Consider the following 15,416-nt stretch of genomic DNA (forward strand, 5'->3'; position numbering starts at 1 on the left):
GTGAAATCTATGGGTGAAATCTACCCGAATTTGTCCAATCAGAGCACAGCTTTGACCTAGTTCGCCCAGAGAGCTCGCCTACAAGACCGTCGGACGTGTAAACTCATAGAGTTGAGGAACTACCAGGCGAAAAATATAAGGTATGAACTCGTATTATATTAAAATAGACATAAACGGCAATAAACCGGCGTGATAAAAAACGTCAGTAATGTAATTAAACGTTTCAACGAGTACTCACCGAAGATTAGGGTTTTGTGAACTGTTCGCATGCTTGTGTGGTTTGACCAACGTTAACGTTAAACTTTCAAACTCCTTTTTCATCTCTAAAATAACAAACCAGTGCCGGCGCCAGACGAGCGCTGATGAGGGGGCGTCTAAAATACCAGAGGGGGCGATCACATGAATGCATATAATTCCCCCAGCTAGAAAATACATAGGTTTGGTACATTAAATTTTAAAGTGTTATAAACAAACATCTCTGTAATACAACCACAAAAACTACAGCTATAGTGAGCAACGTACAGAGCTCTGAACAATACAACAACAACAAAAAACTGCATACCTAACGTTACATATTAGCACAACACTACTCATTTGAAGTTCAGACCCAGAGGTAGAAATACATTTTACGTAATGGTGGGGGGCAGTGTTGGCAAATAGAGTTGATGGTTTTCAGCCCAAAAACGGTCCAAACGCAACATTTTATCAACATTTTGGTTCAATTTGATCATATAACGTAGTTATTTTAACTGCCACAAGTAATGCACCATAAGCTAGCGATTAAGCAGCTAGAGAACCACAATAGCAAAATGACAATAACTCGTTTACATACAGGGCCGGTGTTGTGTGAAATTCTGTCCCCGTGAAAAACTGTCCCAATGGGCGGGGCATACATGCATATTCATAGGTTCGCTCCGCTTTGGAACCAGCGATTGGATTGCAAATTCTTGTGTGTTTTCCAGCTCTTTTTTGATATATTATTTCTATAAGGTAATAAAGCCGAATGATCATATGCCTTAGTTAAGATGCAAAATTGTTTACATTCTTCACATAATAGGATAAAATGCTTTGCATGTGCGTTTTGTAAGAACACTTTTTCATGGCTAAACAATATCATTTTTGCTATTTAGCCTACGTTTATAATGCTAAACAGCAAACTAAAGCACGGAACGAGCACGTATTTCTCCTCATTGTTTTTTGTTGTTGCGATAGTTCATCTCTTGTTTTGTAGTGTATTTTGCTGCATTATTTGCATGCACTGTAATAAATCATATATGTAGCTAGCATGTTCAAATAAAGAGTTTTATTATTATTATTATTATATTTATTTATTACATTTTTATATAATGTTTCCTGGTGTTGTTTTGCCTCTTGCCAGTTTTTAACCCCAGTTGGAATTTATAGAACTCAATAAAAAAACACACAATAAACAAACATTCATAAGCTATAAAAGGCTCACACAATATACAAACATTCATAAACAAGCACAATCAAACATAACATAAACTGCACATAGCACAATGTGCTCACTGGTTAAAGCATACTCATATTTTCTTATAAATTATACACATGTATGTGAACATTACTTTATTTACAGGATTTCTATAAATAAAAAGTGGTCTAACATATTTGAAAAGCTATTTACCTAAATACAAGCCTTGCCTAATGCAAAATGTGGTTGTTTCCCTGTGTGCTAAGAGGCTAATTTGGACCAAGACAAAAAGGTAATTTTGATTTGAATCTAGGCCATAAAAAGCTGTAGTCACTTGAAAACAACACACATGAAGACTCCACTTTTCTCATTGTACTTATTGGACAAATACATTAAGAATTACATTGCATATGTAATATGTTCTTTGTTTATGCACATACACAAGATGTTACAAAATAAACATAAATGATTAAAGTAACACAGATGTACTATCCAACTTTAGTACATATACAGTAGGCTACTGCCAAAACTGGGTGATGCAACCACTCCTCCTGTCTGAGCTGTCACCATCGAGCGTCCTCTCTAGACAAATCTGTAGTGCAATCTGTATGTATTGTAATATGAGCCAGATAAAAATGTGGCATAATCTGCACGTAAATCGACCCACACAGAGTATTTACATGTTATGTTAAATGCCTTACACTTGGGGAAAGTGTTAAAAGTGAGGTAAGTTAGGTGATGCAACCCATTCATAATTATACATCTAAACATTGCACTTGTTTTTGTTTGTTTGTTTAATCAATTGCTTTCTATGTGTAAATCAATCCTCTGTTTAGATAAAAGGGTGACTAAAACTTATCAATGCATTACCTGGTAAGTCTGACATTACTTACTGAAAAATCCTTTCATCCATTGAACCTCTGGAAGGGCAGTGCCATTTTAATGAAAAGGCTTTAAGAAATGCTGAATTCTTGAAATGGATATTTTATGTTAGCAATGAATTAGTGAAATAAACTCTTGTTACAATATGCATCTGTACTGCTGCTGGATCCAGGGGAGTATGATGTGCTGATTGGGTCAAATAATGAGAACAACCACTTGACACTCATGATCAGTTTCTTTTCATTCTCATCTTCTCTTTATCACTATGTTAAAAAACATGTCATTATCTCATTCCGGAAGAAAATTAAAATGTTGTTTTTATATTTTGGTCTCTCTTCCATTTTTGCCTTTTAGTAACACAGGAAAACACTCATAAACACGCTGGTCTGAACAATGTTGGTCTTGCAATTAGGTAAATAACCTTTAAAAAAAATGTTAGGCAATTTTTATTTACATGAATCCTGCTTTAATAGAGTAATCATGCACCATGTCCTTTGAATGATTGCAATGCTCTATTCGTTAAGGCTCTATAAAGTCCAACTCAAAAAGGAAACAAAATAACACCAGAAAACGTTTAAATGTTTATTTATAGATGCAGTTAGCCATATCCCTGCCGAAAAAAAAAACCAATAGAAACCATTACAGAAATTATAAGGGTTTCCATTACAAAACCATTACAAACCATTAACACTTTAAAAACCATTACAGATTGCGTAATGGTCTCTATTGTTTTTTCAGCAGAGATTTGAGTTTTATTGCAGTGCAATAAATGCAGCAAAATACACTACAAAACAAAACATTATATGGACAAGATACAACAAAACAATGAGGAGAAATATGTGCTCGATATGTGCTCGATTGCTGTAGTGTTTAGCATTATAAATGTAGGCTAAATAGCAAAACCGATATTGTTTAGCCATGAAAAAGTGTTCCTACAAAACGCACATACAAAGCATAATGTAAACAATTGTACATATGAATAAGGCATATGATCATTCGGCGTTATTACCTTATATAAATATAAAAAAGAGCTGGAAAACACACAAGAATTTGCAATCCAATCGCTGGTTCCAAAGCGGAGCGAACCTATGAATATGCATATATGCCCCGCCCATTGGGACAGTTTTTCACGGGGACAGAATTTCACACAACACCGGCGTCATGGGGGGGGGCATTCGCGGGCAGTGCCCCCCGAACAGGTTGTTGTGCCCCCCTACAAAGTTTTTATTAATTTAATATATCAAGAATAATTAAAATAAATTAAACATTGAATGTTTCATGACTTGTAATGTAATCAAATGATGAAAATATAGTTGATATATGTTTTCTTTAATTAAAATAGACCAGTTTCTCTGATTGGATGTATTGCCGCGTCTCACCCGTCTTACGTCTTTAGCATATTTGTGACTTGATACTAGCAACGTGTTTTTTCGCGGCATTTTATGGATTGTGTAAAATATGAATATTAGAACATTTAGAACGAATCAGCACCGCCTGCTTCATCTGACTTTATGCAAACACAGACTGGCTCAAACTCCGAGATTAGAGGTCGAGGTGGAATTTACAAATCTACAGGACACTGTTTTAAGGAAGTTAAATGTTCTTACACGCCGTCTTCAGCTATTTTAAAGGTAAGTTAGCGTTGTTTTAAATTACGTAAGCTTAAATGTGAAGTGTGGCTATAGACCGTTAACAGCATTACGACGTGATTATGGTAAAGCGGCTTTTTTAAAGCTAGGACGCGGTGTGCGCTGTGCCCATTCATTTCAATGGCTTGCGCCGCGCGAGGGCGGTTTGTTGTTGCGTCGAGTAGCGCGAGCGCAGCGGAGCTCAGCTTGCGCTCACACCGCGGTCGAAGTTCAGTTTTGCGCATAGTTTGTGGTCTTTTGCACTTTATACGGGAAATGAGCTGACAGTCTGTACCAGTTGTATGAGTGTGTGCTTGCTGTATTTGTTGTTTTAATGTCTTGTTTCTGCAAGTTATTGTTGCTATTGCGTGCCCCCCGTTGGAAGCCGAGTGCCCCCCTGTTAGTTATGGTCTGGCGCCGGCTCTGTTTACATATACAGCTATGCTGTAGGATAGGCTAATTCAAATTCGTTAATTATAAATTTAACAATGTCTGTTTTTTATCTATTTACTCCTGATAAACAGGTGTGTGTGAGAGAGAGATCATACAGGCTTACCTTTAACGTTAAATGCAGAACAATAATAGGCTGTTGGTTGTACGTTGACTTGCAAGGATGCTAAAGAACATGAACATCTGAACTTTTCAAAACTATGTACAGTCTGGCTGAAGTTCATGGTGCCCGAATTGACTTAATGACAGCCGAACATTTGGATCTGTGCACCTGAAATGCTCCGATAATTCATCCACGCCACGGCATTAATTGATGTGTGACAATCCGGAGTCCGGTTTGTAGAACTTCCAATGCTATTTTCCATATATCCATTGCTACAGGGCAGGCCCAGGTCACTCTCACACTCCTGTCTGTAAATTTTTATATAATTTCCCACTTCGACATCTTGATTTCCCTCTGAGACTCAGAACGCGGGCTCATTGTCGGCGTGCCTGAAGCCGTCAACACAAACTTGTTCAACTTCAGGCGCGGCTGCAAGAACCAACAACCACATGACGTCAAAGTACCGCGAGAACGATTCGAGAAATCATTCTAAGTGTCGTTTCGTCTCGCGGCATTTTGACGTCTTCGCCTGATGAATTCAAACAAGCCTATAGGCTACACATGAGTGTGCGTGTGTCACGGTAGAATACATGCACACTTGTTTTTTTGTTTTGTTAAATAATTAGACTTTAAAATTCACTTTAGGAAGACAATACACAAGGCAAACGTGATTTTTAAATAGCGCCTTTTATCATTAAAATCCCATTCAACATTAATGGTGATCTGAGGGGGCGGGATAGTGCCAGTGAGGGGGCGACGACCCCTCACGCCCCCTCGTGGCGCCGGCCCTGTAAACAAACGGCTATATTTTGTTTTTATTCTTTGACACATTTTAAGAATTTTTGTTTTTGATACTGAAATATACATTAAAATAAGTTTGTAGTGCGATGTTTGGTTTTTGCAAAGATTTTTTATAGCCTATGTGACTGGGTTGATTAAGTCAGGTCCATCCAGCTTTCCCTCATTACATTTAACGTTACATTACATTACATTAAAAATCTGGACGAGGCCTTAAAGAGCGAGCAGAGACCAGAGGAGTTTTAAGATTAAAAATAAATGAGGCAGATAGGTTAGTTAAGCAGTTTTCATTTAAACTACTTGTAAAGGACTTTTAATGCTTATTTTAATAGGATTTAAAAACATTAACTATGTATTTCATTAGCAAATCAATTTTTCAATGTCGCATTTCATTTTATAATACAATTAAACATTATTGGGTTCATGCGATTTTTTTTTTTTTTTTTTTTTTTTTTTTTTTTTTATTACAAAAGTGAATCCGATCGATAATATGTAAATAAGAATTTTGAAGCTGTCTTATATGATTTGGGTGAATTTAGATCTGAGGGAGCTCAAATCTGACTGCGATCCAGATCTGAAGGACCGCAGCTTGTAACGTAAACTATCCGGTTCAAGTCAAACGACTTAAACTACGTGTTGCATTCGAGTGCAAGTAACGTGCTGAATAATGTTTTTTTTAATGGAATTTCTAATGGATCTGATCTAAGCTTTAAAAATAGTCCTGCTTTCTACTTTGTTTTTTTGGATCTAATGGTGTCACATTCAAGCCTATGTGTTGCTCTTTTACAGTGGTGGACGAAGGCTGCACAAATCATGTAGGACTACTTGAGTAAAAGAACAAAGGTATTTGCCTCAAAATGTACTTGAGTACAAAAGTACTGTGATTTATTATGGGGGTATAATTTTGTAACGAAACTCAAATTACGAAAAGACTATTGTCTCATCAAGCTATTTATGAATCAGACACTGATGTCTCTAAAATTGATCATAAGCCTAAAACCTTAAAGCCAAAAAAAATTACTTTCGAACCAAATGAAATAACAGGATTTCAGAGCAGTAAGTCTCATTAGGGCCAGAGCACCGAGGAGCAGGCCAGAATGGCCTGCACCGAAAGGTGCGAAGCCCTATTGTTTTTGCTCGGATTTATTAGGGCCCGAGCACCGAGGAGCAGGCCAGAATGGCCTGCACCGAAAGGTGCGAAGCCCTATTGTTTTTGCTCGGATTTATTATTAGGGCCCGAGCACCGAGGAGCAGGCCAGAATGGCCTGCACCGAAAGGTGCGAAGCACTATTGTTTTTGCTCGGATTTATTAGGGCCCGAGCACCGAGGAGCAGGCCAGAATGGCCTGCACCGAATGGTGCGAAGCCCTATTGTTTTTGCTCGGATTTATTAGGGCCCGAGCACCGAGGAGCAGGCCAGAATGGCCTGCACCGAAAGGTGCGAAGCCCTATTGTTTTTGCTCAGATTTTTTTTATTTTATTTTTTTATTTTTTTTACGTTTCGGGGCAATTTGGGGGCCTTAACATACTCAAAAACTCTTGAAAATTGGCAGAGATGTCAGAGTCGTTGGCCATTAGGACCCGGCAAACGCTGGAACTCGGGCGTGGCAAGGGAGCTCTGTAGCGCCCGCTGTAATGCAAAAACAAACATTGTTGCACAGATCGGGCAAACATGTACGCACATGTACGAGAGTTGGTACGCATATAGTTCTCATCAACCCGAACAACTTTCGCCCTCTAACATTTAAGCTCCGCCCAACAGGAAGTCGGCTATTTTGGATTGTTTAAAAAATGCATGCGGTGAACTTTTGAATACTCCTCCTAGGGGATTCATGCGAATGACACCAAACGTGGTAAACATGATGTCGAGACATTGTACTTGCTAAATTGCGAAGGGATTTTTGATATCTCGAACGGTTCTGCCATGGCGAGCCGACAAATTTATGGCGAAATCAGAGAAACAGGAAGTGTCTAATATCTAATACAAAAAATATCTTATTGTGATGCCATGCGGGGTGTTTGTTCGTCTGAAGATTCCGATCGCATCGATGTGCCTATTGTGACTCCCGGGTATAGCGCCACCACCAGGCGCCAGGAAATGTGTCAGTCACAAAGCTGGATTTTTTTGACAGTTCCATGCGATGTTCTTTTAAATACTCCTTCTAGGATTTTCATGCGATTGACACAAGAAGTGGTCAACATGATGCCGAGACATTGTAGATGATAAATTGCGAAGGGATTTTTGATATCTCGAACGCTGTTCCCATGGCAACCTGTCAAACTTTACTTTCATTTTAAAGGCATATTTAAGCCTTACAGTTCCATGCGATGTTCTTTTAAATACTCATTCTAGGATTTTCATGCGATTGACACCAAAAGTGGTCAACATGAAGCCGAGAGATTGTAGATGATAAATTGCGAAGGGATTTTTGATATCTCAAACGCTGTTCCCATGGCAACGCGTCAAATTTACTTTCATTTTAAAGGCATATTTAAGCCTTTCAGTTGACACCGATGTTCTTTTAAATACTCCTTCTAGGATATTCATGCGGTTAACACCAGAAGTGGTCAACATGATGCTCAGACATTGTAGATGATAAATTGCGAAGGGATTTTTGATATCTCAAACGCTGTTCCCATGGCAACGCGTCAAACTTTACTTTCATTTTGAAGGCATATTTAAGCCTTACAGTTGTATGCAGTTAACTTTTAAATACTCCTTCTAGAATAATCATGCAATTGACTCCAGAAGTGGTCAACATGATGGCGAGACATTGTAGATGATAAATTGCGAAGGGATTTTTGATATCTCGAACGCTGTTCACATGGCAATGCGTCAAAGTTTACTTTCATTTTAAAGGCATATTTAAGCCTTTCAGTTGACGCCAATGTTCCTTTAAATACTCCTTCTAGGATATTCATGCGATTGACACCAAAAGTGGTCAACATGATGCTGAGGCATAGTAGATGATAAATTGTGAAGGGATTTTTGATATCTCGAACGCTGTTCCCATGGCAAAGCGTCAAACTTTACTTTCATTTAAAAAAAATATTTAAGGCTGACAGTTACATGCTGTGAACCTTTAAATACTCCTCGTATGGGATTTATGCGATTGACACCAGAAGTGGTCAATATGATGCTGAGACATTGTAGATGATAAGTTGCGAAGGAATTTTTGACATCTCGAACGCTGTTCCCATGGCAACGCGTCAAACTTTACTTTAATTTCAGGCATGTTTAAGGCTCTTGGCGTGCTTAGTTTAAAGTTGGCACACACATCAGAGTTTTCGGCTGTTAAGTGTTGACAAAAAGGTCAGATAAAGGCGTGTCTATTTAGTCAGTGACTAGTGCCCCCGTTTGTCTAAAATATGGGGTTTCTTTTACCTACTGTACCTAAATGGGTCAGTAGCAACATGAAATAGTACACTGATATATACCCACTTGATGCACATGCCCACCGTGCATCGTTTTCTCGGAGGCACTGTGTAGCGGTAAAAAAACGTGCGAGGGCCCGCCATCGCTGCTTGCAGCTATATTTCTTCTTCTTCTCCGAAATGGATCACATTTTTGAGGGCCTAAACATACCCGAAAACTAATGAAAATTTGCACACGCGTCAGAAGTGGCGAAAATTTACATGTAGTATAGGCGTCAGAAGTGGGCGTGTAAAAATGGCTCGATAGCGCCACCTGCAAAATTTCAAGAGAATAGCCCCTCCACTACGAAAAACTTACAGATACGAAATTTGGTAGGATCATCTATTACTCCAAGACCTACAAAAAAGTCTCTTGGAGCTAAGCTCTAAACCTCACAGGAAGTCAGCCATTTTGAATTTTCTCTGTCATTTTTTGACATTTCCAAGCGTCGTACTTTAACGAACTCCTCCTAGAGATTTAATCCGATCATCATCATATTTGGTCAGTATCATCTAAAGGCCTTTGCGATGCTAAATTGCGGAGCTTTTGACTTTTCATTGGAGGGCGTGTCCGTGGCGGCCTGGCAAATTGTAATGTTTCGCCATGAAACAGGAAGCTGATGTAATTCAGGCATACATTGTCCGATCTGCCCCTGACTTCACACGTTTGATAAGGGTCCAGGCCTGAACACATCAACATGGCATAATTCAGTAACACTCATAGCGCCACTTAGAGGCAGCAGGAAATACCATGTTTGACGCTGTGACTTACTGCTCTTAGGTATTTAACCATATCAACATCATATTTCACCAGTGTAATCTCAAGACCTTGTGTAATGATAAAAAGCAACGACCTTGACTTTTCATTAAAGGGCGTGTCCGTGGCGGCCTGGCAAAGTATCGTTAATTGAATCGCATTTTGACAGGCTAAACAAGCTCAAAAAGTCATAAAACGTTGCACACACGTCAGAAGTGACAAAAATTTACATGTGGCATAGGCGCCAGAAGTGGGCGTGCAGAAATGGCTCGATAGCGCCACCTGCAAAATTTCAAGAGAACAGCCCCGCCACTAAGAAAAACCTACAGATACGAAATTTGGTAGGATCATCTATCACCCCAAGACCTACAAAAAAGTCTCTTGGAGCGAAGCTCTAAACCCCACAGGAAGTCTGCCATTTTGGATTTTTGCCTTGATTTTTGTGCAAATTTGGTAATTTCCAGGCTTCATACTTTAACGAACTCCTCCTACAGATTTAATCCGATCATCATCATATTTGGTCAGTCTTATCTTAAGGCCTTTGCGATGTTAAATTGTGGAGATCTTGACTTTTCGTTGGAGGGTGTGTCCGTGGCGGCCTGACAAATTTCGGCATTTTCGCCATGAAGCAGGAAGTGGCTCTAACTCAGGCATACAATGTCCAATCTGCCCCACACTTCATACGTTTGATAAGGGTCTTGGCCTGAACACATTTCAATGCCAATATTCAGCTTCACTCATAGCGCCACCTAGAGGTAGGAGGAAATACCATGTTTTACGCTGTGATTTACTGCTCTTAGAGATTTAATCAAATCATCATCATATTTGATCTGACTGATGTTAAGCCCTTTGCGGTGATAAATTGCAAAGATCTTGACTTTTCGTTGAAGGGCGTGTCCGTGGCGGACTGCCAAAGTGTGATGTTTCGCCATGAAACAGAAAGCTGTTGTAATTCAGACATACATGGTCCGATCTGCCCCCAACTTCACACGTTTGATAAAGGTCCCGGCCTGAACACATCAACATGGCATAATTCAGTAACAGTCATAGCGCCACCTAGAGGCAGAAGGAAATACCATCTTTTATGCTGTGAATTACTGCTCTTGGAGATTTGATTATATCAACATCATATTTCATCAGTCTAATCTCAAGACCTTGTGTGATGATAAATAGACCTTGACTTTTCGTTAAAGGGCGTGTCTGTGGCGGCCTCGCAAAATATTGTTAAATGAATCGCATTTTTGACAGCCTAAACGAGCTCAAAAAGTCATGAAACGTTGCACACATGTCAAAGGTGGCAAAAATGTACATGTGGCATAGGCGCCATAAGTGGGCGTGTAGAAATGGCTCAATAGCGCCACCTGCAAAATTTCAAGAGAACAGCCCTGCCACTAAGAAAAACCTACAGATACGAAATTTGGTAGGATCATCTATCACCCCAAGACCTACAAAAAAGTCTCTTGGAGCGAAGCTCTAAACCCCACAGGAAGTCGGCCATTTTGGATTTTTGCCTTGATTTTTGTGCAAATTTGGTAATTTCCAGGCTTCATACTTTAACGAACTCCTCCTACAGATTTAATCCGATCATCATCATATTTGGTCAGTCTTATCTTAAGGCCTTTGCGATGTTAAATTGCGGAGATCTTGACTTTTCGTTGGAGGGTGTGTCCGTGGCGGCCTGACAAATTTCGGCATTTTCGCCATGAAGCAGGAAGTGGCTCTAACTCAGGCATACAATGTTCAATCTGCCCCACACTTCATGCGTTTGATAAGGGTCTTGGCCTGAACACATTTCAATGCCAATATTCAGCTTCACTCATAGCGCCACCTAGAGGTAGGAGGAAATACCATGTTTTACGCTGTGATTTACTGCTCTTAGAGATTTAATCAAATCATCATCATATTTGGTCTGACTGATGTTAAGCCCTTTGCGGTGATAAATTGCAAAGATCTTGACTTTTCGTTGAAGAGCGTGTCCGTGGCGGACTGCCAAAGTGTGATGTTTCGCCATGAAACAGAAAGCTGTTGTAATTCAGACATACATGGTCCGATCTGCCCCCAACTTCACACGTTTGATAAAGGTCCCGGCCTGAACACATCAACATGGCATAATTCAGTAAAAGTCATAGCGCCACCTAGAGGCAGAAGGAAATACCATCTTTTATGCTGTGAATTACTGCTCTTGGAGATTTGATTATATCAACATCATATTTCATCAGTCTAATCTCAAGACCTTGTGTGATGATAAATAGACCTTGACTTTTCGTTAAAGGGCGTGTCTGTGGCGGCCTCGCAAAATATTGTTAAATGAATCGCATTTTTGACAGCCTAAACGAGCTCAAAAAGTCATGAAACGTTGCACACATGTCAAAGGTGGCAAAAATTTACATGTGGCATAGGCGCCATAAGTGGGCATGTAGAAATGGCTCAATAGCGCCACCTGCAAAATTTCAAGAGAACAGCCCTGCCACTAAGAAAAACCTACAGATACGAAATTTGGTAGGGTCATCTATCACCCCAAGACCTACAAAAAAGTCTCTTGGAGCGAAGCTCTAAACCCCACAGGAAGTCGACCATTTTGATTTTTCGCTGTGATTTCTGTGCAAATTTTGTCATTTCCAGGCTTCGTACTTTAACGAACTCCTCCTACAGATTTTATCAGATCGTCATCATATTTGGTCAATCTCATCTAAAGGCCTTTGCGATGTTAAATTGCGGAGCTTTTGACTTTTTGTTGGAGCGTGTGTCCGTGGCGGCCTGACAAAGTTCAGCATTTTCGCCATGAAACAGGAAGTTGTAATAACTAAGGCATACAATGTCCAATCTGCCCCACACTTCACATGTTTGATAAGAGTCTTGGCCTGAACACATTTCAATGCCAGTATTCAGCTTCAGTCCTAGCGCCACCTAGACGTAGCAGGAAATGCCTTGTTTTACGCTGTGATTTACTGCTCTTAGAGATTTAATGAAATCATCATCATATCTGGTCACACTGATCTTAAGCCCTTTGTGATGATAATTAGCGAAGATCTTGACTTTTCGTGTAAGGGCGTGTCCATGGCAGCCTGGCAAAGTGTGATGTTTCGCCATGAAACAGGAAGCTGTTGTAATTCAGGCATACATTGTTCGATCTGCCCCAGACTTCACACGTTTGTTAGGGGTCCCGGCCGGAACATGTCAATATAACAATAATCAGGTACAGTCATAGCGCCACCTACTGCACACAGGCGTTGTGGCACATCAATTTTCCTTTGAATATCCACCTATATTTACCCACTTTAATTCTTATCCCCCTGGTTCACTGCTTTACTAATGCCATAGGGTAGCGGTGCACATGCGTGCGAGGGCCCTTCCATCTCTGCTTGCAGCTTTAATTTTAAAATGTATTTGTTAGAGTGTTTAACAGTTTAAGTGTAATAAAAACTTGAATTAAGCATGTTACTCTGTTACGGCAACATGCCTTTTAATTTGGCTATGCTTTCTCTGCAAAAGGAAAGATTCCAAACATTAAATATGAATCTAGAAATTCTCCCTTTGACAAATAAAATAAGCCTTACAAATTATAATTTAATAAACATTTCATGTGCTTTATCATGTCATATGTATATTGTAATACATAAATAAATATATTTATATATTTTGGAAGCAAAACTTTTGAAAATAAGGAGCACTTTAATCCACCTGCCTTTTTAAGCATCATACACTGCATGGCTAGTTGAAATGTAATTTATATTTTACAACCGTGTTAACAGCGATGGATTGTCTGAAATATCAGAATATTTATCATATTTATAACAAGCTTCAAATACAATAAACTTCATTGAAACAACTAACTAACAGTTATACAGCTAAAATAGCCCTAGCATGAATAGCTACTGTCGCGTTGTGCACCAGTCAGCCTAGCTAACTTGGCGAACATAAAAAGTTTACGTTGTATTTTAACAACACAATGAAAATGTTTTTTGCAAGCTACTGTTAAGACTGCTCATATAAAAATATAAGCAAAATGAAAATTGCTTATCTCTACTTGTTTCCTTAAATTTGAAGGAGAATTATTGTAAAAAGAGCACTGTCTCGAGGCAGGCAGAAAAGACACGAGGACTCGTTCTTCTTTTTAATGACTTCAAAATCTTGTGTAAATAAGGCCATGGATGTTGTGGTGAGTCATTAATTTCCTCTGTTGTTTATGAATGCAGTTTCAGTCCCCAAATGATAAGCTGGCTGGCTGCTACACTGACGCTTCATAAACCTTGTATTCACACTAAAGCATAACGTTACGGGGCAACCAAAAGAAGTTCAAAACGAAGTATGTGCTGTAACCTGATTGGTGAATTGACGCGTCATGCGTGTATCTTAGTTTGCCCAGTTTGCCCAGATTTTTATCCACTGATATATTACAGTGAACGAAAGGTTTTTCTAAATTTAGTAGAGTAAAAAGTAAGATATTTGAATTTAAAATGTAGTAAAGTAATAGTCTCCCAAAATAAAATTTAAGTACAGATACGCCAAAAAACAACTTAACCAGTCACGCTCTGAGGCTATTTTAGGGATTTCCGCCTGGAAATGCAGCGTTGTACATACAAAAGTTTGGTATAATTTTACAGGAACTATGTGAAATTACATAAAACACTGTTAAAAATGCTAAACATGGTTATATGTGTTGTCAGTCCTCTAATAAACAGAAATATGCCTGTCTTAATGTATGCAAAAGTTATTCTATTCCAACTGAAGGGAGGAATAATACAATTTTTATATGCAATTTCCGCCCAAAAACATTTGAAGTGTCCCCATAACCACATACAGTGAAATAAATGCAAAATCTTTATATCATTTTACAGATATACCCTTTGAAGTTACATTAAAAGCTGCTGTTTGTGACACATGTAGGGCCCTATAAAATCCGTTTTATTTTTTCCCAAATTCCGTTAAATTTTTTCCCAAATTCCGTTTTGTCCATTTTATTTTTTGCAAATTCTGTTTTATCTGTTTTAATTTTTGGCAATTTTTTTACCCTTACTGTTATTTTAGTCATAAAAAGAGTGTGCCTTTAATGTTATTGAGTAAAATGTAAATGATTTTGGGAAATACAGGATAACACGATTACTTAATGACTGTAAAACATGCATTTGCACGCACGCACAAACTACTCAATTCAATGCATTGTTTAGTGTTGTTGCAGAAGGCTACACGTGTCAAAGCGGTGGTGCCTTCAGAAGTGCCTTAAACACATCGGTCCAGCGGAACGCGATCCATATTTTAAACACAATCGCTTGAAATGCATAAAACTTTACAAACATACACAGGATAGTGATCTGACTTCATACAGCATGAGGTGCAGTGAGACAGACGTGGATGAGAGAGTGCATGTATCTTTGCGCTCACAGTGAACGGAATGTTGACAGAACTTACAAATTAACAGTTCTCCGGTCACATCAAAGTCATGTGGGAACTGCTCGGAACTGAGTGCTTAGCGTTGAATTTCTTAATTTTTTTGCGGACGAAAGCAGGGTCGTGGAGAGCCGCTTCGCATGGTTTCAGTGTTTTGGAGGGGGTCTGAAACGATGGGAGGGGGTGTGTCGCCCAGATTTACTTTCCCCAGTCTGCATTTCCCCCAGACATACTTTCGTCTCCCACACAAAAACAGAATTTTATTCAAATTATGTAAAATTCCGCGTTAATACTAGATCACGTGTTAATTTGCCAATTCCGCGATTCCGTCGGAAATTATAGGGCCCTACAATATGGAATCACACAAATCTGAGGAAAATTATATGGAATCACCAAATAAAAACACTACTTGTACTTTGTTGCACCAACTCTGGCTTTTATAACAGTTTGAATTCTCTGAGGGATGGATTTAACTAATGACAAACAGTATACTTCATCAATCTGTCTCCAGCTTTGTCTTATTGCAGTTGCCAGATCAGCTTTGCAGGTTGGAGCCTTGTCATGG

General features: G+C 39.1%; 1 protein-coding gene across 1 annotated transcript in view; it reads left to right on the forward strand.

The window, feature by feature from the left end:
* Positions 1 to 15,416, forward strand: part of farp2 (FERM, RhoGEF and pleckstrin domain protein 2) — an 870,640-nt gene continuing 855,224 nt past the window's right edge. Inside the window, 2 exon segments of the mRNA XM_065266701.2 lie at positions 1 to 140; positions 6,083 to 6,136. The gene's annotated coding sequence lies outside the window, so the exon portion shown is untranslated.

Source organism: Paramisgurnus dabryanus, chromosome 7 (assembly GCF_030506205.2).
Source record: "Paramisgurnus dabryanus chromosome 7, PD_genome_1.1, whole genome shotgun sequence".
In the NCBI taxonomy this organism is placed as follows: Eukaryota; Metazoa; Chordata; class Actinopteri; order Cypriniformes; family Cobitidae; genus Paramisgurnus; species Paramisgurnus dabryanus.